The following is a 25,383-nucleotide window of genomic DNA, read 5'->3' as shown; positions in this document are numbered from 1 at the left end:
TTGAACTTGCCAAGTGATTGCCTCAATTATCTGCTTCCCATTGGCCATGGAATCTTGGCCAGGACTTTATTTTTGTTTCTTGATGGATCACAGCTTAGTGACCTCACAGTCAAATCCTCATTTCAATGTCAACGTGTTGGTGAGACTCACATCATAAACTTTCATCACTATTGTGATCGATACATTATTCTTCTGTCAGTTTATGCTGAATGATCCTATTCAGAACAACTGGTTTTGAAGCAGTGTATTGTTGGGTAGGGAAAAGCTTTCTTCCTTGAGGGAGTAATAATTACATGTTGCCATAGTGACATGGGACCGATAGAGAAGGTTTTTCTCTCAGGTGCTTTTTGCTTTCCAGGAAGATTCCCATCAGATCTGGTAACTGGCAGTGCTGGGCATCTCCCCAGGCAGAGGAAGCCCTGTCCTACTATCAGATCCCCTGTTCTGATGGGAGAAGTGCACAGTGCATTTCTACTGGTGCTAGTAATCTCAGGACCATCTCAGCCAATCTGAGCAAAGGCAGCAAAGTTAGAGCTTGATCATTCAGTGGGAGATAACATTTTATCTCCTAACTCTGCAGTGTCTGGGAGGAGAAGGAAATTTTAGGGCCTCCAAATACCCTCATTTGATTTATTCAGATTGGGAAAGTATTTGTGAAATGTCGACTTTTACATAGATCTCATTTCAGTTTCAGCACTTGACTATTCACATGTCAATGAAACCCACAAATCTCAGAGTCATTGAGTGAAGGGAAGCAGAGTCTCTGGGTGCAAATGAAATGATTCCACGTATGTGAAGTAAGTGCAGAGCTGGAAACGCCATGCATTTCTCACTATCCTCTACTCTGTAACCTGAGAAGTGGTGCCAACGAGTGCAGACATGCCTCACATTGCCATAAATTATTTTTACCTTTGCTAAACTTCACTGCAAGGAGATCAAACCAGTCAATCCTAAAGGAAGTCAGTCCTGAATGTTCAATAGAAGGACTGATGCTGAAGCTGAAATGCCAATACTTTGGCCACCTGATGTGAAGAGCTGACTCCTTGGAAAAGACCCTGATGCTGGGAAAGATTGAAGGCAGGAGGAGAAGGGGACGATTGAGGATGAGATGGTTGGGTGGCATCATCAACTCAATGGACATGGGTTTGAGCAAGGTCTGGGAGATGTTGAAGGACAGGGAAGTCTGGCGTGCTGCAGTCCATGGGGTCACAAAGAGTTGGACACGACTGAGCGACTGAACACAACAAACTTCACATAGATGGAAGTTTCAGCTCCGCACTTATTTGGTGCGAAGCCTCAGGTAAACTTCAGTCCTTTCGTCTCTAAAGTGAAGAGCCCTGCAGCTCTAATTTCTAGAACATTGTCTAGAAAGCTCCTCTCTATCCATCCCTTCCAGACGGCAGGACTGACTGAAAGGACTGACTTTCTGCATGACTGTAAAAGTGCAAAAAATGTAAACAGAAAAACTTGATGTGTTCCTCTTTTGACCCGTATTCTATTCATGAGACAATTGAGACTAAAAGTGAGCTGATGATTTGCCCAAGTTCATGGTGGGAGTTGGCCTTCTATCTGAAGAGAATTGTGATTTTATCTTTTGTACTTCTTGTGTTTTTGTAGTGAGATTTTCACCATGTGTGTTCTCAGTCACTCAGTCATGTCTGACTCTTTGTGACCCCATGGACAGTAGCCCGCCAGCCTCCTCTGTCCATGAAATTCTCTAGGCAAGAATAACTGCAGTGGGTTGCCAGTTTCTTTCTGGGGGATCTTCCCAACCCAGGGATCAAACCCAGGTCTCCTGTATTGCAGGCAGATTCTTTACTGTCTTGGAAAGAACCTACTGCCTTTGTATTCAGTACACTAGGAGAAAATAAAACAAAAATGAAAAAATGTATTTCTCACATTCAGCTCTGTCTGTCTGCACACTTAGATTTTACAGAGACAAATAGCAATGAATTTTTGCTTTTTTCTCTGGGAAAAGCCAAGAGAGGCTGTCCAGCACACGAGGTTATAGTGATGCTACTCAGTCAACTGTGACCTGAGATATCTGCCATGTAGATGGACCCTATAGGTGTTTTTCTTTAAAGAGGTAAAAAATGTCACATAACAGCTTTCAGTCTGTGAAGTAGTTCCTAGATAAACAACCCCCACACAAATCATCTCCCATCTTGCTAAAAACATGGATTCTAATTCAATGGGTCTGAAGTGAAGTTCGTCAGCTTTCAATTCTAACAAATTCCAAGATAGTGATGACATTGCTGGTACTTAGACCACATTTTGAGTGGCGAAGATGAGGTTATTAAAGCTGTAATTGAATCTGCAATGTACCTCAGGTGTCAAACTTAAGAGGTGAGGTGAAACCAAAACCCATGATCATGAGTCTCTATAGAGTTTCTGGGCTTCCCTTGTGGCTTAGCTGACAAAGAATCCTCCTGCAATGCGGGAGATCTGGGTTCGATCCCTGGGTTGGGAAGATCCCCCGGAGAAGGAAATGGCTACCCACTCCAGTATTCTGGCCTGGAGAATTCCATGGACTGTATAGTCCATGGGGTCACAAAGAGTTGGGCACGACTGCGTGACTTTCACTTCACATAACAAGAAACAGGGCGTATAAATAAATATAAGTATGTGGACCTGGGGAGAAGATTTGTTGTAGCCATTTATTCCAATAGGTTGTCTAGAGTTATCTGAATTCAAGTAACAGGTTCCATTTCCATTGCTCTGTTTCTATGTACCAAGCTTTAGGTTACTGTCTTTCTAATTTCCAATCTAGAAGTTACTCTTCTAATCAAATATATATTTGTAAACTGGGAAATTGTGAAATGAAATAGTGACCTGCAAATGTTTGATGACCGCAACACAGTCATGATCGTTTGTTGCTGACATTGCACCCATCCTCTTAAACGGCCCTCAGTAATCTCTGTTTCCTGGTATTCCCACCATTGGACAATCCTCTTCCACAGTAGGTGGGGCTGACCCATGAAACCAACGAGAAGATGATGTGTGACTTCCAAAGACAGACCATAAGAGGCATCCTGGCTTTGCCTCGTTTGCTCTTGGACTGTTCATTCTGGCAGAAGCCAGCCATGTTGTGCAGATTCTCAGGCAGCCCATGTGGCCACACAGGATGAACTCAGACCTTCGCCAACAGCTATGGAGGGAGGGGACTATTCAAGAAGCAGGTCCTTCAGCGCCAGGGTTTTGAGGCACACAATAGCTAATACAGTGTTTGGAATGAGGGAGATGAAAAGACACATGCACCCCAGTGTTCATAGCAGCACTGTTGATAACAGCCAAGACATGGAAGCAACCTAAACATACATCGACAGAAGGACAGATAAAGAAGATGCAGTGTACCCACGTATATAATGGAATATTCCTCAGTCCTTTACAAAGAAGGAAATACTGCCACTCACAGCAACGTGGATGGACCTAGAGATTATCAAACTAAGTAAAGTAAGTCAGACATAGGATATCACTTATACATGGAATCTAAAAAGCATGATATACATAAACTTATTCACAGAATAGAAACAGACTCACAGATTTCAGGAAACAAATTTATGGTTACCAAAGGGGAAAGATAGAGGGGGATACATTGGGAGATTGGAATTAACATACATGCACTACTATAGGTGAGACAGATAGCCTTAAAGACCTACTGTACAGCATAGGGAGTTCTACTTAATATTCGGTAATAACTTACATGGGAAGAGAAAAAAAAAGGATATATGTATTTGTATAACTGAATCTTCCCAGGTAGCTCAATGGTATAGAATCTGCCTATCAAGCAGGAGATGCAGGTTTGATCCCTGGGTTGGGAAGTTCCCCTGGAGAAGGAAATGGCAACCCACTCCAATATTCTTGCCTGGGAAATCCCATGGACAGAGGAGCCTGGTTGGCTACAATCCATAGGGTCACAAAAGAGTTGGACTTGATTTAGCAACGAAACAACAACTAATTGTTTAGTTTAGCAACTAAACAAGAGTGACTGAATCACTTTGCTGTATGCCTGAAATGAACACATCATTGTAAATCTACTATACTCCAATAAAATGAAATAAAATTTTAAAAAAAAAGGAAAAAGGGAGACACTCTGTATTTGGCATAAACAACTTTTAATTTAGAAAGGTAAAGTCTATAATAAGTCCAAAAATGTTATTTGAATATAATCACATCCTATTTCAATCAATTCTAAGAGTTCTTATTTCATGGTTATCAGGTTCCAATCCCAAGGAAATAGATTTTTCACTGGAGAAAGCAAGATGAAAATGTAAAATTATAAATTGGGACATTTACATTATGTTAATGAATAAAACCAGTAAGTTATGTGATCTATTGTTAGGTTATGTTCTATGCTTAGGAATATCTTAATGAAGCCTTAGGCTGAGAACCTATCTGAAGAAATAGGGAAGAACAGAAATGAATTATTTTGAATTATTGATAGGACTTCATGATAAATTGAGTTGATATATAAAGAAGGAAGGAAAAAAGATGCCTTTAAGAATTTGTGCCTATTTGATTGAAGAATAATGACACACACCATTGAATAAAATAGATTCATGGGATGATAAGCCAGGATTTTAGAGATGAGGAAGAAGACATGGGTTTTATTTTGAGACGTATTGAGTTTTGCATAATAAGAAACCCTGGGAGAAAATGATTTCTTCTTGATCTTTACTGTCTTCTTGTACTACATATTGGTGACACATTTTTTCTCATTTTTAAACCCTATCCCTGAAAAACAGAGATAGCCAATATATTTATATACTTATTTATAAAAAACAACTTCAAGCAACAGTTTTAGCAGTGTGTTCAACACTGAGAGATAGGGACGGTCTCAAATCCATCTTTCCCCCAAACCACACTATGGTTCTCTCCAGTGGGAGTACACTGATCCCTGCACAGCTTTCTTCATATTGGCTCCTGGGCCCTTGAGGTCTAGAGTTATTGCTTGGAAATGAGAAGGTTTTTGGCAAGATGCTTTCTGACAGGAGCTTAATAGAGGGTCTGCCTCTTGGTTGGTGCCTTGTGGTTTGTAGCTTTTAGCTTTGAACAATTAGAAATCCAGTGCTTTGGAGCTGGGGTTTCATACATAGCAGAGTAGTCCCCACTCTGCAATCTATTGAAAATCAGCTCTCAGGACAAAGGTTAATACAAAAAAATTTTTTTTAATAAAAATAAATAAAAAGAAAAAAAAAACAAAATTTTTTCACTAAAAACAACAACAGAAGAAATCCAATGCTGTTAAATTCACCAGAAATGGTAGGGCTTTGGAAAATCTATCAATGCTGCCAAACTGAGAGATGATTGATTTGTGAAACTGAATGCCAGAGTGTTAGCTGACTAATGGACATACATAATTTTAATAGTTGGAATATTCAGCAAAGGATATTGTTACTTTTCAGACTTTTTTAGTTGTCAAGTTCTTCTGTGCTCACAGCACTTGCCTTGATGATTTCCAGAATCATGGTTTGTCTTTCATTAGCTGCAGTTTTAGAGTGTCTTCCCAATGAAATTTTAGAAAGATAAACTTATAAAATTTTAGAAAGATAATGTAATAGAAAACATATTTACAAATAACATTTTTGAGCTAGGTGACTTTGATAGAGATGACTTTTTTGACTCTTTTATAATGATAGCTTCTAGCTTTCTTCTTAGTGTGTAGAGTTTTTCCATTTTAATAAGGAAGGGCTCTAAATGAAAAAAATATGGGTAAACAAAGAGCTTAATTATAATTACTATATAGCATGACATGTAAACAAACCTGTGATAGATGCTTAGCAAATTGGAGGAATTTAACTCGACAATAAACTTCAAGCAATTTGCTTCAAAGACATTTGAGGCTAATAGGCTAATTATATGTTGCCTGAGGTGGGAAATATTTCCTTTGGCTGACTTATTGATTTATTGCCTTTTAACAGGAAATTATGCTGATCTAATTACAAAGAAGGGTTAAAAAGCTAATAACTTCAGATCTGAGGTTGTCCATAACGACACAGAATGACTGATGGTCTACCAGAAGCAACTGCCCATGAATCTTTAGCCAGAAACTTGAAATGCCACGTCAATATTTGGGGGGAGGGAGAGTTGAAATACTCTGATCAATTTTTCTTTCTGCATCAAGTGCTGTTAAAATAGCTAAATGGTGTTGTAATTGGACCCATGGTGTAGCATAAGTCTTAAATCTTGTTCACTTATAGTCTTCTGGATTATTAATTTTTTAAAAACAAAATCCCTGTTATGCTAATATGTTCATCAGTGAAGCACTGTGCTGCAAGCTTCTTCAGAAACCATTTTTTTAAAGTCAGTGTGGGGGTCATGATGGGGAACATCATCAATGTGTTAACCTCAGGAATCCTGAGAAGTCAAGGAGGATCCCAGGCATCCATATAAACCGCTCTCCCCAAACCTGCCAGTGAGGAGTTTAAGAGTAATGTGGGGCTACATGGGGTTTGGGGCAGAATGGAGACATGGCTATGTATGGCTGATCCCTTCATGGTTCACCCAAAACCATCGCAACAGTGTTAATCAGCTATCCTCTAACACAAAATGTTTCTGGCATTAAAAAAAATAAAAATAAAGAATTGCAGGGCCTTATGATTGGGAACACACAAGTTGGTTTTAAGACTTTTGTGTAAACTGCTCGAGATGGGAAAGGTATGGGTACCATTTGAGACGTGAAACCAGAACAAATGTGCGATGGCTATTTACTATTTATAGTAGTTTTTGGTCTTGTTTCATCCCTGAATGACTGCCGTGCTCAAAATCAGGGTTCTTTGCCCTGGGAGCAATGAGCTGGGCTTGTAGGTCAAGCTCTGAGAGCTCTTGGGTGGCGTCGGAGCCCAAGGTTAGGAAAGCTCATTAGTAACGCCAGACTGTCTGTTAACAGAACGGCGCTGGGTTTGGGGCAGCGGTGGCAGGCAGCACAGGCTGTTAGTGACCATGGGTGTTGCTGGTAGCAGGTACCAGAGGCTTGAGAAGACCATCAAGAGCAGCTTAACTAACCTCTGGGCACTGAGAGTGAGACCAAGTAATGTTTGAGACCTAAATATTTTGTTTTGAGGAAAAGAGTCCTATTTCTATTATCTTGTCTCTACTAAGAAGAAAATGGGGTCTTTGTGACCCCATGGACTGTAGCCCACCAGGCTCCTCTGTCCATGGGATTCTCCAAGCAAGAATACGGAAGTGGGTTGCTATTTCCTTCTCCAGGGGATCTTCCCGACCCAGGGATTGAACGCGGGTCTCCCACATTGCAGGCAGACGCTTTACCATCTGAGCCACCAGGGAAGCCCAAGAAGATAAAAATCACCTACAATTCCACCACCCCTTCCAAAGACATAATGACAAGTAATCTACAATTGTATAAACTCTTTTTTAAAGAACTTATTGGAGTATAGTTGATTTACAATATTGTGTTACTTTCAGCTATATAGCTAAGTGAATCAGTTATACATATATCCATTTTTCAGATTCTTTTCTCATATAGGTTGTCACAGAATATTAGGAAGACTTTGCTGTGCTATATAGTAGGTCCTTAATAGTTATTTGCTTTATATAGAATAGTGTGTATATGTTAACCCCAAGCTCCTAATTTATTCCTCCCCACTATCTTTCCCCTTTGGTAACTATAAATTAGTTTTCTATGTCTGTGAGTCTGTTTCTGTTTTGTAAATAAGTTCATTTGTATCATTTTAGGTTCTCAGTTCAGTCACTCACTCGTGTCTGACTCTTTGCAACCCCATGAACCACAGCACGCCAGGCCTCCCTGTCCATCACCAACTCCCGGAGTCCATCCAAACCCATGTCCATTGAGTCAGTGATGCCATCCAACCATCTCATCCTCTGTTGTCCCCTTCTCCTCCTGCCCTCAATCTTTCCCAGCATCAGGGTCTTTTCAAATGAGTCAGCTCTTCCCATCAGGTGGCCAAAGTATTGGAGTTTCAGCTTCAACATCAGTCCTCCCAATGAACACCCAGGACTGATCTCCTTTAGGATGGACTGGCTGGATCTCCTTGCAGTCCAAGGGACTCTCAAGAGTCTTCTCCAACACCACAGTTCAAAAGCATCAATTCTTCAGCGTTCAGCTTTCTTTATAGTCCAACTCTTACATCCATACATGACTACTGGAAAAACCATAGCTTTGACTAGATGGACCTTTGTTAGCAAAGTAATGTCTCTGCTTTTTAATATGCTGTCTAGGTTGGTCATAACTTTCCCTCCAAGAAGCAAGTGTCTTTTAATTTCATGGCTGCAATCACCACCTGCAGTGATTTTGGAGCCCCCCAAAATAGTCTGTCACTGTTTTCATTGTTTCCACATCTATTTGCCATGAAGTGATGGGACCAGATGCCATGATCTTAGTTTTCTGAACGTTGAGTTTTAAGCCAACTTTTTTACTTTCCTCTTTCACTTTAATCAAGAGGCTCTTTAGTTCTTCTTTGCTTTCTCCCATAAGGGTGGTGTCATCTGGTTATTGATATTTCCTGTGGCAATCTTGATTCCAGCTTGTGCTGGAAAATACCTACTTCACTTAGTAGGTCTATATACTCTTAAAAGTGTTTCTTGCTCACTCATTTATTATTTCCCTTCTATTTTTAAAATTGAAGCTACATAATCCATTTCTTTCCATATCATTACTTATTCTTCCATAACATAATTGTTGTGGTTGTTCAGTCACCCGGTCATGTCCGACTCTTTGCAACCCCATGGACTGCAGCATGCCAGGCTTCCCTGTCCCTCACCATCTCCCGAAGTTTGCCGAAGTTCGTGTCCATTGCATCAGTGATGCCTTCCAACCACCTCATTCTCTGTCGCCCCCTTCTCTTCTTACCTTCAACTTTTCCCATCACCAGGGACTTTTCCAATGAGTTGGCTGTTGACATCAGATGACCAAAATACTGGAGCTTCAGCTTCAGCATCAGTCCTTCCAATGAGTATTCAGGGTTGATTTCCCTTACTGGCTATTTAATGTTTACTTGTAAGATGTCACTAATTTCGGTAGTTAAGGTTATTGCCAAAAATATTTTCACTGTGACTTATATCCTTGTTTTGTTTTCTTGTGGATAAAAATTATGCCCCAAAATACCTTCAACTCCTGGGCTCACTGGCCTGTATTTTATTGTTTCTCACTGTCTGTTGTGTGGGCCAGGAGTGCCCTAGGTCTTCTTCACTTTCCTTCTGGCCTCCTCCAGGCCTCTCCTCTCCTCCACTTAGTTTAGAAAACTAGCCTCAGTGCTTTAACCAGAGGATGAACACTAGAAGCAGTTTGGGTATTAATGAGAACTGGAGGCAGCTGGGGGTGAGGGGATAGGACTGGCCTGTTTATTTCTCTTTACTTCCTTGTTCTTCTAACAGTGATCCATGAACCAGAAGCACGGGCAGCCCCTAAAGGCTGATTAAAAATATAGAATCTCAGGCACCACCCAAACCTGCTGGAACAGAATCTACATTTGGGACATTTAGTGATTCACAGGCCAGAGAAGGCAATGGCACCCCACTCCAGTACTCTTGCCTGGAAAATCCCATGGACGGAGGAGCCTGGTAGGCTGCAGTCCATGAGGTCTCTAAGAGTTGGACACGACTGAGCGACTTCACTTTCACTTTTCCCTTTCATGCATTGGAGAAGGAAATGGCAACCCACTCCAGTGTTCTTGCCTGGAGAATCCCAGGGACGGTGGAGCCTGGTGGGCTGCCGTCTATGGGGTCGCACAGAGTCGGACACAACTGAAGCGACTTAGCAGCAGCAGCAGGGATTCACAGGCAGGTAAAGTTCTGAGAAGTACTGCTTTAGTTGGTTACTATTACTTTCCCTTTGGTTTTTCCCACAGCAGTGATTTCCAAATTTGTCTTCACGTTGGAATCACCAGGGAAGCTTACAGAAATGCTCATGTGGCATCTCCCCTTCCATCCCCCTCACCCCATGATTGTGATTTAGTTGGTCTGGGGTGTGGCTTGGGCATTGAAAACTTTAAAGATGCCCAAATTCAAATGTGCTGCTAACTTGAGGAAACACTGTCCTATACCTTCTAAATTGATTCTGCCTTGTTTGACATTTTTTCCCAGAGACCTATCCTACCCTATTTGGGGTTGTCATTTTCTCTACCTATCAGTTCTATTCCATTTGCTTCTCATTTTCCTGAAATTCCTATAAAATTTTGTTCTGTTAATGGTATGTGTTTCTTTTTTTTTTTTCTTTAACTCTGTTATATATTTAAACTTTGTGGTTTAACTCTTTCCAGGGGAAAGTAGAGTTCAGGTAGTGTAGTTGTATGTTGGTTATGTATCGGGATGTCTTTTATTCCATTTTCTCTGCTGCTCCTTCTTCTTTCTGGCATGAACAGAGTCCCCCACATCCAGCCTAGCTGTACCATTTTCTACCTCTTATTTTCAGCTCTTGGTCTAACTTTGATTCCTCAGGTTCTCTGTTGGCGTTCCCCAGGACCGCAGCTGCAGTGGGGGTTCTGAGCAGGCATCAGTGACACTCGGGGCCAGAGGATTACTGTCCATGAGTGTTCAGCAGCCACCCCAGTCTTCCCTCACTCGGTGCTGCCCCCACTCTGCTTGTGACAAAAATAGTTTAAGAATCGCCAAATGCCCCAGAGGGTCAACCATCCCCCTCAGTTGAAGACCCCTGAGCTGCAAGATTGTCAGGCATTTCCTATGGTCAATAATGTAGTAAGTACATTTAAAAACATTGTTTCTGTGTAAACTGTCTTTACTGTCTTCATGACAGGTACTATTTTTCCCCATCAATTTTATTTCATATATTAATGTTCTGGGATGGTCCTGAGTTCATAAAATTTTATTCTTTACTACTAAGATGGTTCAACTCATACGGAATGAAATGGGATGTAATTACTGAGTTTGTAAGACTTTCTATATAAAGAAATTCACAGACATAGTTGTGTCTGACTCTTTGTGACCCTTTGGACTGTAGCCCACCAGGCTCCTCTGTCCATGGGATTCTCCCAACAAGAATACTGGAGTGGGTTGCCATTTCCGCTTCCAGGGGATCTTCCCGACCCAGGGATCAAACCCGCGTCTCCTGCAATTCCTGCATCTGCTGCAATTCCTGCATTGCAGGCAGATTCTTGACCCGCTGAGTTATTGGGGAACCCCACATGTACATATATATCATGGGGCTTCCCCAATAACTCAGCGAGACAGAGAGAGAGAGACAGAGAGAAAGAGAGATTATAGAGGTCATCGCCAAAGGGTCCTGATACTGAGATAAGGAAAAATGATTGTTCCACTACAATCATTGTTATTGTTGGGAAGGAATTATGGCTAAAATTACCTTACCTTGGGAAATAAGAACACTTTCCCTTCTAGCCCTAGGGCTAAGGTGCGGAGATTCCATCTTTTTAATAGTCTTTTTGAGGTGAAAGGAGTATACATCAGAATGTGTCTTACATTTCATCCCAGTGAACCTAGTTCAGCAAATACTTTCTTAAATACTCACAGCTGTAATGAACTAAAGGCCCTACATGAACACATTTTGAAAATGTATAAGAGAAATATAAATAGAAGCCCACATCCCCAGCTTCCTGCTTCCTTTCTGATGGGATTTGCTGGAGATAAGATACATCCTAAATCTACAGGGCACAGGGCTTATACAGTAGTGTTCATGGAGATGGATAATTCAGTGTCTCCAAAGGGCATCTCACCTTAGGTACAAAATTGTATTTCTTTAAGCAACACTGGTTCATGCTGATGATCTTCCATTCTTGAAGACTTAAGTTGCACAACAGCAGGGAGCGTTTGGAGCAGATTTGCAACTGGAAGCTACATCGTTCCCCAGATGAGGGAGGCTTTTGCTCAGTATAGAATAAAGTGGTTTCTGTTTGACTTCGCATTTCTCAAGCCAATGTTAGGGCACTTGGTTCTTCCCACCTTCAGCACTGCAGGGAGTGAAACTGATCAGGACCCCTGGGGGGGCTCCTGGGCACAGAAACCTTTTTGTGTTTCCTATTGCTTGTTTGTAGGGAAGAGACTCCAGTCTCCATGACCTTCCCTGAGTTCCAATAGGTTGATTCAAACAGTTGCTAATAAGGGTAGTTGCTAATCAGGGTACAGGTTCCCTGGTGGCCCAGACAGTAAAGAATCCACCTGCTAATGCAGGAGACGTGGGTTCAATTCCTGGGTTAGGAAGATGCCCTGGAGAAGGGAATGGCAACCCACTCCAGTATTCCTGCTTGGAGTCCCATGAACAGAGGTGGGGTATAGTTCATGGACTTCCTTGGTGGCTCAGAGGTTAAAGCATCTGCCTGCAATGCAGAAGACCTGGGTTCAATCCCTGGGTCAGGAAGATCCCCTGGAGAAGGAACTGGCAACCCACTCCAGTATTCTTGCCTGGAGAATCCCATAGATGGAGAAGCCTGGTGGGCTATAGTCCACGGGGTCACAACAGACACGACTGAGCGACTTCACTTTCACTTCTACTTTCATAGTCCATGGGGTCCCAAAGAGTCAGACACATACAATCAGGGAAGGGAAGGAATGCAGAGGTAGGGAGGAGCAGCCAAGAAACAGCAGTGCAACCTTGGTACAGGGTCCTGCACCCAGAGATCTGTTCAGTTCAGTTCAGTCGCTCAGTCATGTCCAACTCTTTGCAACCCCATGGACTGCAGCGCACCAGGCTTCCCTGTCCATCACCAACTCCTGGAGCTTGCTCAAACTCATGTCCATCACTACATGGAACTATACCTTTGAGTTCTTCTGAAGAACTAAAGCCCCCAGTGAGAAGGCCACCTGAGGCTAGGTTAAAAGAACCAGAGAAGTTTATCAAGAGATCACCCGAGACCAGATTAAGGGACTGCAGACCTGTACACACCCTAATCTTATCAGCACGCCCACCCTTGAAGGTTGCCATAGAACTCCTCACCAAATCCTCACTGGGGTGGGACACACAGTTTCTGAGGCACACACCCATTGTGTCCTCCTTTGCCTGGCAAAGCAATAAAGCTATTCTTTTCTACTTCACCCAAAACTATATCTCTGAGATTTGATTTGGCACCAGTGCAGAGGCTGGGTTTTCAGCCCCAGAAAGAGGAGCTGTCCTTTCCCGGTGACTCATTTCCCCAGGCCGGCCCTTCCCAAGGCTGGCATCAACTTTCTCTGGGCTCTGCTGGCCTTTAGCAGGGCTGCTGCTGAATGTGTGTGCAGAGCTCTTCATTAGTGATTTGATTTACCCTCAAAGTGCCAGAGACACTAGAAAATTTCCTCGGCCAAGTACAAATGGAGCAAATTAGAAAGAGAAAGCTTATGTCAGAACTTATTTTATTTCAGGCCACATTTTTGTCTCTTTGGATTGGAAAGGGCACCCATCATTTCATTTCATTCCTTTCACTCCCTTCAGCCCTTCTCTCCTGTTCACTACACTGTCATGAACAGCTTTGGAAACTCTGGAAACAGATGGATGTGCCCCCATCACTCAGCTTGCAGTTCTGCGTGTGATCAGTATGGCCTCTGTGGACTGCATTCTCTTACCAACCCCAAAACTTCACTTAGTTAACCCGCGCTAGGGCCTGAAATAGTCAAACAATTGAGCTGAAAGTCCTCAGAAAAATCCTTCACTTTCTTTTTTATTTTGTAGGTTACATTAACCAATGCTTCCTGTAGTGCCATGGCTTTTAAAGTAAACATTTTGGAATAAATGGATGCCTGTTAGCTATCTTTAAAAATAGGAAAAATTAATAATGAGAACAGTCATGATAATAATAAGTGGTCTAGTATCACCCATTTGTCTGATGCTCTCTGTGTGCTGGAACAAATGCTTTTATACATTTTAGCACATTTTTACCCTCACAACAACCTTGATATTATAAGGCCATGTTAGAGCCAGGCTCTGTCTGCAACCTTCTCAAATCCAGCTCTGGAAACTGTGACAAGGGATGTGGATCTTGGCATGCATGCTAAGTCATGTCTGACTCTTTGTGACCCCATGGACTGTAGCCTGCCAGGATCCTCTGTCCATGGGATTTTCCAGGAAAGAATACTGGAATGGGTTACCATGCCCTCCTCTAGGGGATCTTCCCCACCCAGGGATCAAACCCACTTCTCCTGCATCTCCTGCACTGGCAGGTGGGTTCTGAGAAGCCCTTGTGGATCTTTGTTATTGCTGTTCAGTCCCTAAAGTCACGTCCGGCTCTTTGTGACCATATGGACTGCAGCATGGTAGCCTCCCCTATCTCCTGAAGTTTTCTCAGACTCATGTCCATTGTGTTGATGATGACATCCTACCATCTCATCCTCTGTCATCTCCTCCTGCCTTCAATCTTTTCCACCATCAGGGTCTTTTCCAATGTCAGCCCTTCACATCAGGTAGCCAAAGTATTAGAGCTTCAGCTACAGCATCACTCCTTCCAATGGATATTCAAGGCTGATTTCCTTTAGAATTGACTGGTTTGATCATCTTGCCGTACAAGTCACTCTCAAGAGTCTTCTCCAGCACCACAATTCAAAAGCATCAGTTCTTTTGTGCTCATCCTTCTTTATGGTCCAGTTCTCACACCTGTACATGACTACTGGAAAAACCATAGCTTTAACTATACAAATCTTTGTTGGCAAATTGATGTCTCTGCTTTTTAATAAGTTGTCTAGATTTGTCCCCAGAGTCCCTCTTGGCCCCCACTTCCCCTCCTGTTTCTCCCTTTAGAGCTATTTTCATTCCTCTGTCAACTGTCTGCTACCCCCGGGAAAGTACAGTTTGCCTTAGGTTAGTGTCTTCCTCACCAGAATTCCGGTGAAAAAATTCTGCACTTCATTTCATGTCTACAAGGAAATGGAGGCAAAGAAACTAAAGCAATTTGCCCAAGATCCCTCAGCTCATAAACAGTAAATCCAAACTTGAACCAGGGTCTTTCTGACTTGTAACCACTCTGTTCTTTCCTTCTAATCAGTTTTTTCTTTATAATTTTATCACCTGTCGTTGATCCTGTTTATGTCAAGGCTTAATGTCAGACTTTATAGATTTCTAATCAACATAATTTGAGCAGAGCGATTACTTGGAACCACAGCTGACAAGTCCAAGGGTGCCCAGAGGAGTTTAAAATGGGTTGCAAAAACTTGTTAACTGGGTTGTTTATTTAAAAGGGAACAAAAATCTCTTCGGTTATAAAGTTGGAGGCATCATAATTAAACAGGCCTCCCAAGGTGCAGTCTTAAAAAAGACTTTCTAGACGACAGGTTTCTTGTTTATCCGCCCGCCCCACCGTGATGGCTCTGGCTGATCCTCCTCTGGGGAAATCGCAGTTTCTTGACATTCCAGTGTCTGCAGATGTCACTGGTCCTGGGCCTGAGCTGTTGTTTTGCCCCCACTGAGTGAGTGACAGTGAACCCATGAGATTTTATAGCTGCCGTGACTGTAACAGAAACTCTACTTGGGTACTCCTGTGATCACTGCACAGGCCTTCACGTGGCCTGGTTGGGATTTTCTGCCCTCTCTGGTTTCCTTAGCTGCTTCCTCCCAAAAGCACCAGCATAGGCTCCACATCTCGCCCCACTGGTCAGTGGTTTTCCATCTTGGTTTCTTGTTGTTCCCATCCAGGGAGCTTTTATAAAATACTGATGACTAGACCATCTCGCTGATAAATTAAATCGGAATCCCAGGGGGTGGGGAGGACTCTATCGTGTAACTCTTGGACTAGATGACTATTAAACTAAATTCCTTAATTACCACTGGGATATGATTCTGGGGCAGATATTTCAGGAGGCTGTTATAGAAATACTCTGCAGTGTCAGCAAGGAATTTAGCAAAATGGCTTGTGATGTTCTGACTTAAAACAGAGAGGACATCAACCAGATTAGCCACAAATGGTGCTGAGGGAAAAAAACTACCCCCAAACTCAGTGGTTTACATCAGGGAGCATTTATTTCCTTCTCATGGGTCTGCAGGAGAGCGTGGTCTGGCTGGTCCAAGCTGGACTTTGCAGAGTGGTTTTGCGTCAGGCTGCAGGTAAGCTGGACTTCACTCCAGGAGGAGGTGTGACTCAGGTCTTATTCATGTGTCTCTCGTCTTCCTTGGACCACGGCTGTCTAGGGAATGCACGTCTCATGGTGGGTCACTGGCAGGCAATCCCCAGGCATGAAGTGCTAAAGGCACTAAAGGCCTCTCTGCTCACGTCATGGTCACTCTGCCTCTGGACCAAGTAATCCGAAAACTCAGCCCAACACTAGTGATGTGGTGACATGCACTCTGCCTGTGGGTGGGGGAAAGGGATAAATCACTTGTCCACAAAAGTCCCTGCTCTCATAAGAGTGCGTTTGTTGGGTTATCTTAGAATGGGTTTCCCTAGTGGCTCAGTGGTCAAGAATCCACCTGCTAATGCAGGAGACACGGGTTCGTTCCCTGGGTCAGGAAGATCCCCTGGGGAAGGAAATGGCAACCCACTCCAGTATTCTTGCCTGGAGAATCCCATGGACAGAGGAGCCTGGTGGGCTACAGTCCATGACATTGCAAGAGTTGGACACATCTGAGTGACTAAACAACAGCAAGCAACAGTTCTTAGAAGACAAGGGACTAAAGAAGGGTCTATTTTTTCAGTTTTCCTATAGATATAAAATTATACCAAAATAAGAAGTTTATTCAAAAGGCACAGAAGACTGGACTGCCATGAGAGTTGCAGAGACAGTTTTAGTTACCAGAAGTGTTGAAGTAAAGCGTGGACCATCCTTTGGTGGGAAAGTTGCGCAAAGATCAAGCATTAGCTGATTATTTGGTGCGTGGCCTAGATTTTCAACTGTTATGCCATAGGGAGAAACAGAAAGACAAGGGCATGGAGATAAAAGATTCTAACTGTCATATGGCTGAAACCAACTAGAGAAAATTTCAAAAGGATAAACGACATCACACATTCAGGTTTACAATTTCGATTGTTTATACATATTACATAAAGTCTAGGCACAAGAACCTGATATGTGGTTGTATTTGTTTGGCTCATTGATGAAATACAGCTTTAATTGGAATTCCTAAAGAGCCATGAGTGTCTCCTGTCAAGATTAGCCTGGAGGGTGTACTGCAGCCAAAGCCACTAGTTGGTCATAGAACCGGGGCCGACTGGGGCCAGTTGTATTATTAACAGTACCAGCAAGAGCAGCAGCTAATACCGTGGAGCGTCTATGAGGGGCCAAGTACAGCTAAGTGCTTTATGGGATCACTTCATCCTCAGAAACCCCTCTGAGGTGAGTACTGATGACGGGACTATTTTACAGGTGACGAAACTGAGGCTCTGTGAGTTAAAATAGCCTTCCCAAGACTGCGCCATGCATGAATGTTAGTACCGGGAGTTCAGCTCAGGATGTCCGATCCTGCAAAGAGGGGGTGTAATCACTGCACTCTCCTGCCTGACCACTCAGACAGTCACCCCATGCAAAGCACCAGCCCTTGCTTCAGAAGCCTTCCGCCTTGTGACAGAGGCCAGCCCGTGATCAGTTTGCTATGATATGTGGCACATTTCTGGAATCATCTTGAGACATGGCTATGTCTACTTAGGTTAGACCTCTGGTACCACTTCATACGTCTCTGGAAATCGCAGTATGTTCCCCAAGCTGCCATACAACGGACTTCCTTCCCCAAACCCGAGTACCCACCCTCACGGTCCCCCAACCCCGGGAGTGGCGGGGACACATTCTGTGCTGCTACTATAGCCTCCACTTTGCTGTTGATTATTTCTCACTTGCCAGACAGAGCTGACAGCCAATTGAAGGGCTGGGATTTCCCAATCAATAGTTGTTAGAACTGCACTTACTGTACATGGAGTGACTTTCGGGGCCAGGGCGACTCCCTTAACAAGAAAAAGAAAAAAGTAAGAGTGCATTTGGTAACAAACACAGCTCTCTGCCAGGAGGAGCTAGATTCAGCCAAAGAAATGAATTTGCACACGTCCCTTCTCTCTTATCATTGCCTTACATATAAGCACGCCCTGGACTTCTCCTAAGAGAGTGTGGCGTGGACAGCTTGTGTGTATGTGTGTCTTTTTTTTTTTTTTTGGTTGCCTTTTTAACTAGAAGAAGAAAGTTAAGACACCAGGTTTATTTAACAGACTTGAACATGAAAAGGAGCAGAGAGAAAGACCGGTTGATAAAAAGAAAAAAAACATTTATTCTTGTGAAAGTGAATGACCGGAGGTGGTGGAGCGTAAAAAGGAGGTAGAGAAAGCCAAAGGAGAGAGAACTTGTCAGAAAGGGAGTTAGAGTCAACATTTGCTGCTTACTAGAGTAATTTACTGTGAAAAACAAGGTGTCCCTAAGCAAGTCTAGTCCTGCGAAGTCTTCTGAAATGATCCGGAAAGGAGAACAGACTCATTTTTACAACCAAAGACTGTGATTCATGAGGCGATGCTGGTGTATTTTCACTAGTTTCCTCTTTTCCATTATCAGAAATCACTCAGTTTTCCAGGCTTAACTTTTGAGCCCTAGTCAGGAGCAGGCCATTCTGAGTCTGTATGGTGGATACCTTTCCTGAAATAAATAGACCGACTAACTTTACAGAGGCTTCACTGGTAGCTCAGATAGTAAAGAATCCTCTTGCAATGCAGGAGACCCAGGTTTGATCCCTGGGTTGGGAAGATCACTAGGAGAAAGGAATGGCAAACCACTGCAATATTCTTGCCTGGAGAATGCCATGGACAGAGGAGCCTGGCAGGCTACCGTCCATGGGGTTGCAAAGAGTCAGACACAACTGCGAGACTAAACGCAACACAGCTTTATATAGAGAGAAGAGGTCCATGGTTTCCTAATTCTTGATGAAATAGCTTTGTATTTCTTATCTCTCTTAACAGCTTGTCGGTTCCACATCCCATGTTGTTGAAACCATTTCTTATTGAGTCTAACTTACCTTCATGCTCTGTCATTCTCAGAGGTCTTCGAGAGGTGGGATCTTAAGAAAGACCTCCACCTTGGAGTTAGACCATCACCCCTCATTCTCAAAAGTGTGTACAGACCCGGTCATAGCAGCCTTGCTTGAGATAAGCTCTGGCAAACCAGCCATCTGCCCTTACTGTCTGGCAAACACTGCTACCAGCACGCAGGGAGAACGCGCCCAAGATGGGATTGGCTTTGAGGTTAATCAGACCAATTTTTAGAAAGCAGGAGAGAACTCTGACAGCAAACACAGACCTTGGGAGCTAGTAGCCTAAAACCTGAGCCTGCCAGTTATAAGTCATGACTTTTAACCCGTGGAGTATTATCTACAGATGGATAGAAATTCTGTCTATACTTAAGCCATCATTTAGAGAGAACAAAATGTGATGATATGAATGAAATGCTTTTCACACTTTGGGAGGCAGATATTTAGAGATGAGGTACCATTTTTTTTAGTATTTTACTGAAGTTTAGTTGACTTACAATGTAATTTCTGCTGCATAGGAAACTGACTCAGTTATAGATATATATGTCTACATATACAAATATGTATTCTTTTCCATTATGGCTTGTCACAGGATATTGAACAGAGTTCCCTACGTTATACAGCAGGACCTTGTTGTTTATCCAAACTGTATGTAGTAGCTTACACCTGCTAATCCCAACTGCCAATCCTTCCCCCTTGGCAACCACCAGACTGTTCTCTATGTCTGTGACCATTTCTGTTTTGTAGGTAAGTTCATTTGTGTAGTGTTTTAGATTCCATGTATAAGTGATACCCTATGATATTTGTCTATGGTATCTTCATTCTGTATTTTTGTGTAAAACTGCTTCTTGATATCATATTTGTAAACTCCATACTTCCAGGCTAGGTTTTAAAATCACATAAGAAAACAAAAAATGAGGTGGGGTGGGGGCTAGGTAGCTGAATGTATAGGTACAGAGACAAATGGATAAGGCCATATTTCTTAAGTGGTGGTTTTTAAATATAAATCAGAATAAGCTGATGCTCTTAACTCAGTATGGGAGAAATTCAGCTTAAGAAAAATGAATACTAAGATGAAATAGAAGAGTGTGTAAGAATGCACCCCAAATCTGAAATGCTGCATGAAACCCTGTATCTAGTAAAAAGCAGTAGGGAGAGCACCTGGGGACAGAATAGCCATCGTGAACCGCGAGAATAAATGTCACAAGCAGATGATAGCTTCCCGAGGCAGAGCTTAGATCTCAGTGTCTTGGCTTTCTGAATTTCTTGCCCCACACTGGCTGCTTGATGGATGGTCACTGCTTAAATTAAATGCAGAGAAGGCAAACATTATTTATGCTAATCAATATAGAAACTAGATGTTATTACCAGAAAAAGGAGAGCCAAATTATGATGGGAAATTGGATGCAATAAGAGACTAAAAATAATTGAAAAAGTCATTCAGTCATGTTTGGGAGAGAGGAAAAGGAATTTTGAATAGGGTCTGGGTGAGAATATGTAATAGGACTACAGGTGAGACAGATAATTGTTCCAGAGAGACGTGCTGTTGTCGTTAGAGGTGACCACTGTCTTGAAAGAAAACCTTGCATTGGCTTCTAGGTAAGAAAGCCTCCTTCAAACTAGGTGCATGGGAAATGTGTGCTTTCATAAATGTGTTATAAAGAAAAGCTGAGTGAGTGAAATACAGGAAGAGAAGCTGGCTGCTCCAAGTAACTCAAGGGTAAGGAGACTATTTCTGAAAATTAAATTGGCCTAGCTAGAGAGTGAAAGTGACTGTATCGGGAGAAGAGAAGGTTTGCCAGTGCTGGAGGAATCCACGCAGAGGCGGGAAAGCTGTTATGGAGAGTAGTTATTGGGGAAATACGGGCATCACGTGGGCACTGGGATCCCTGGCCTATGAGTCCCCTCTTGATCCTGAGATGATTGTTGTGCAGATGCTGAGTCAGTCATGTCCGACTCTTTGTGACCCACGGACTGCAGCACGCCAGGCTGCCCTGTCTTTCACCGTCTCCTGGAGTTTGCTCAGGGCCATGTCCATTGAGTTGGTGATGCTGCCCAGCCATCCCATCCTGATGTGCTGTGACTCAGTAATGAGACCCCTGTGCCCAGTGGGTGCTCCTGGGACCCACACTCACTTTTAGCAGTGTGCCGTCCCCTCCACACGTGTAGCCAGGCTAACAGACACCGCAGTGGTTTAGCCTCTGACGCCCCGAGAAAAAGAGAGGCGACTCAGTTGGTAGCACGTGCTGATTTCTGCAGTATCGCTGCTGCCACTGTGGCTGATTTTAAGCTTTCAGTGTGATGTCACTGAATGTGGGGTTGGGAAGATCTGTTAACAGCTGACTCCCAGGACCCGTCATTTTATTCAGGAAGTGTGACTAATTTCATGACTTGTTTCTGCTCACTTCATTTGACCACCCAATCTCTCACCTGGGTATGAGATGAAGCCTGCCTAATTCACTGTTTAAAACAATTAAATAGAAAGATACAACTAGAGATTATCATACTACATGAAGTAAGTCAGAAAGAGAAAGACAAATACCATATGATATCACTTATATGTAGTATCTAAAATATGACATAGAAGAACCTATCTATGAAATAGAAACAGACTCCCAGACGTAGAGAACCGACTGGGGGGGTTGCCAAGCGGGGGCAGCAGGGGAGGGATGACAAGTTTGGGGTTAGCCGATGCAAGCTGTTATAGATAGGATGGATGACAACAAGGTCCTACTGTATAGCACAGGGGACTACATCCAGTCTCCTGGGATAAACCATAATGAAAAGAATATAAAAAAAGAATGTATATATGTGTGTAACTGAGTCACTCTGCTATGTAACAGAAATTAACACAACATTGTAGATCAACTATGCTTCATTAAGCAAATAAAAGAAAGAAAAATTGACTGTCTTTGAAGCTTAGGATTTTAATGGTTAGACAACTTTCCAAACGGAAATACATATGTAAAAGACCAATTTATCCTATCACTAGGACATAGATTTCATTAAGAATGCCCTTAATCACTGTGGCAGTAGAAATTATCAATGTTTGAAAACTCAACGAATAGCAAGAGTTTTTATGGGAAGCAGTTGCTAGGTTCACTGTATAGTTTGGTTTATATTGGAGATTCAGGGGTTAGCCCATTCCTGATGGCCCTTAACTAAAAAAAAAAAAAAAAACCCCACGAAAACAAAACACTACTTATACAATAATACAAAGTGGAACTCAGTTCCTGAGCAGTGGGACTTACCTGAAGCTTTACTGAGAACAATGAAAGCAGTGTGTTAGTTAGCATTAGGATCAACTACATATCAAAGAAAATACAACATAATTATAACTTAAACGCACATCATTTCACCTAAAATAAGTCTGGAGGAGAGCAGTTTCAGGTTAGTGGTGGAGGTACATGGTTGTTAACATCTCAGTCTCCATCTGTCTGTCTGCTCCATCATTTTTAGCACATAATCATTTCAAGGTCCAATAGAGTGATTAGTGCGCCAGGCATCATATCCAAATATTTTAAAAAGTAGGTAGCTGGGGAAGGACAAAAGGACACATCCTAGCCATCTCCTGTTTTTTTTGAGAATCATTCCAGAAAGACTCATTCAACACTTCTTCTTCTACCTCCTTGATCAGAACACAGTCGCAGATGGTTAAGATCCTACCTATCTGCAAGGCTTGTCATAGCTTTGAGCGCTAAAGAATTGATGCTTTCAAACTGTGTTGCTGGAGAAGATTCTTGAGAGTCCCTTGGACAGCACGGAGACCAAACCAATCAATCCTAAAGGAAATCAACCCTGAGTATGCTGAAGGACTGATGCTGAAGCTCTAATACTTTGGCCACCTGATGCAAAGAGCTGACCCATTGGAAAAGACCCTGATGCTGGGAAAGGCTGGGGATGGAGGAGAAGGGAGCGACAGAGGATGAGATGATTAGGTGGCATCAGCGACTCTATGGGCATGAGTCTGAGCAAACTCAGAGAGAGAGTGAAGGACAGGGAAGCCTCCTGTGTTGCAGTCCATGGAGTGACAGAGAGTCGAACAGGACTTCACAACTGAACAACCACAGTCTGCAAGGGAGACCAGGAACGTGGTCTGTCACCTGGACACCGTGTTAGACCCGAATGCTCTTTCTTTGGAAGAAGCGAGTGGGAGTATCTAGGGATGGGCAGACTCTGCGATAGCAGAAATGACTCAGCTGCCAAGATTAACATGGTCCAGGCTGTGCACGCGCCTGATTATGGAGCCCTGCGGCTGAGCTGCAGAAGCAACTTGCTGGTTTTTATTGAGCTTTAACCACCGTGGCTTGTACCTAGGATTAATGTATTCATTTTCCAGTTTCTCAAGTGAAACAGATGCAGACTCGTAAGATGCAAGGAAAAACAAAAGTGAAATTTGATGCTTTCTCCCCACCTCTCCCAAGACCCAAGGAGGAAGAAAGGGGAGGGGTCCGCCTGCAATGCAGGAAACCCTGGTTCGATTCCTGGATCAGGAAGATCCGCGGGAGAAGGGATAGGCAACCCACTCCAGTATTCTTGGGCTTCCCTGGTGGCTCAGCTGGTAAAGAAGCCGCCCACAATGTGGGAGACCTGGGTTGGATCCCTGGGTTGGGAAGATCCCCTGGAGAAGGGAAAGGCTCCCCACTCCAGTATTCTGGCCCGGAGAATTCCATGGACTGTACAGTCCACGGGGTTGCAAAGAGTCGGACACGACTGAGCAACTCTCACTTTCAGCCACAGGAGAGCCCTGTGGAGCCTGGCAGACTAAGTTACAAAGAAGTGGAGTGGGCCTCCTGCTCATGGCCTGCAGGCTCCCTGGAAAACCAGGTCTCAGTCCATCGGAGGTGAAGAGCAGTGCCACCTGTGAGTGGCGGGCGTGGGGGGCGGGGGGCAGCGACGAGGGCGGGGCCCGCTGGGGGCCCTTGTGCTAAGGCTGTGCTGGAAGAAGACACAGCTGGTGTGATTCTGCACCTTCTCCCGACAGCATGCCTAGCAGGCTTCTGAAAGCTATTGGTAAACAGCTGACACACTCTGACAGCTCCCCCACACATTTGTGCCCAGGTTCTAATAGCACCAGTGTATGAAGTTGCCCCAGTGTTTCATATGGAAGTCCCATGGGCTTTGATCAACTTGGGACATGCTCTGGTCACCAAATGAGAACATTTCATGAAAAATAGCCCCTTGTTTGGAGGGGGCAGAGGTACCCAAACAGGTTGTCCCAGGTACCTGGACCAGTCTACCTAGTTGTAACACAATCTTCTTGCAGTGTATGAGAGTAGACCATTAGAAGATTAGTAGAAATTAGACAGTTAGTAGAAACTTGTGCTTAACTTGCCAGAGTTAAGCAAATGTGAACACTGATAAGTGGAAGTCACTCAACTGTGTCTGACTCTTTTCAACCCCATGGACTATACAGTCCATGGAACTCTCCAGGCCAGAATACTGGAGTGGGTAGCCATTCCCTTCTCCAGGGGATCTTCCCAACCCAGGGATCAAACCCAGGTCTCCCACATTGCAGGCAGATTCTTTACCAGCTGAGCCATCAGGGAACCCCGCACCCTGATAAACTGGTAACAAAAGATGAGTGACAAAGTGACAAAGAACTATAAAAATGGCAAATGTCTGTGTATGGAAAATTTCATAATATGAAATTCATAATAAGTTATGAATAAATAATAAGTTCATAAAATGAACTTAAGTTTGAGATATTTAGTGTTGGGACCAATTGTCAGTACACTTTGAATCATCATCATAAAAACTAAAATTGATGTTCAAAAAAATCACGTCTGTTGATCAATAACAGTTTAAATTATATTCAATGCTTGCTAACAAAGACAGAAATATTTTAAATATTAGGAAAATTCCACCCAAGGTTTTTAAAACATATTTTAAACTATCATTTAGAGGCATGATAAATTCAACCCTAAGTCATTCACTAAGAACTCTAATCTGATAACATTCTACTGCAATATTACAGTTATTTTTGAGATGCTTAAAGAAGTGTATAACAGCACATATTTTATGCTATTAAGGCACATTACCACTTTGCAAAATTTTGATGGATCCTGTCATTAGATAGCATTATACTTACTTGGTTGATGGAAACTATTGACCAATCTTTTTACACAATTTTGTTAAAATCATAGAATGCCATACTGTTCTATAGAACCAGAAATCACTGCCTTTGAGTGACACCTGGGTATGTCCTGAATTTTCTGACTAAATTGCTTCTATGTAGACATATCAATTTATAAAACTTTATAGACAGAAATTTGAATGCCTGACATCAAGGTGATTATTTTCCCCTAAACCTTTTCTTTCCTGCTTGACTGGGGAACCTGAGAATTTCCCGTAATTCATACCTCCTAAGTAAGTAAGTCACATTGTTATACTGTACACTTAAAACTATATAGTGCTTTTCATCAACTGTACCTCAATAAAAATTTTTTTCATTTATTTTTATTAGTTGGAGGCTAATTACTTTACAATATTGTAGTGGTTTTTGCCATACATTGACATGAATCAGCCATGGATTT

This window comes from Cervus canadensis, chromosome 31 (genome assembly GCF_019320065.1).
Source record: "Cervus canadensis isolate Bull #8, Minnesota chromosome 31, ASM1932006v1, whole genome shotgun sequence".
Taxonomy (NCBI): Eukaryota; Metazoa; Chordata; class Mammalia; order Artiodactyla; family Cervidae; genus Cervus; species Cervus canadensis.
This window is presented reverse-complemented; position numbering follows the sequence as displayed.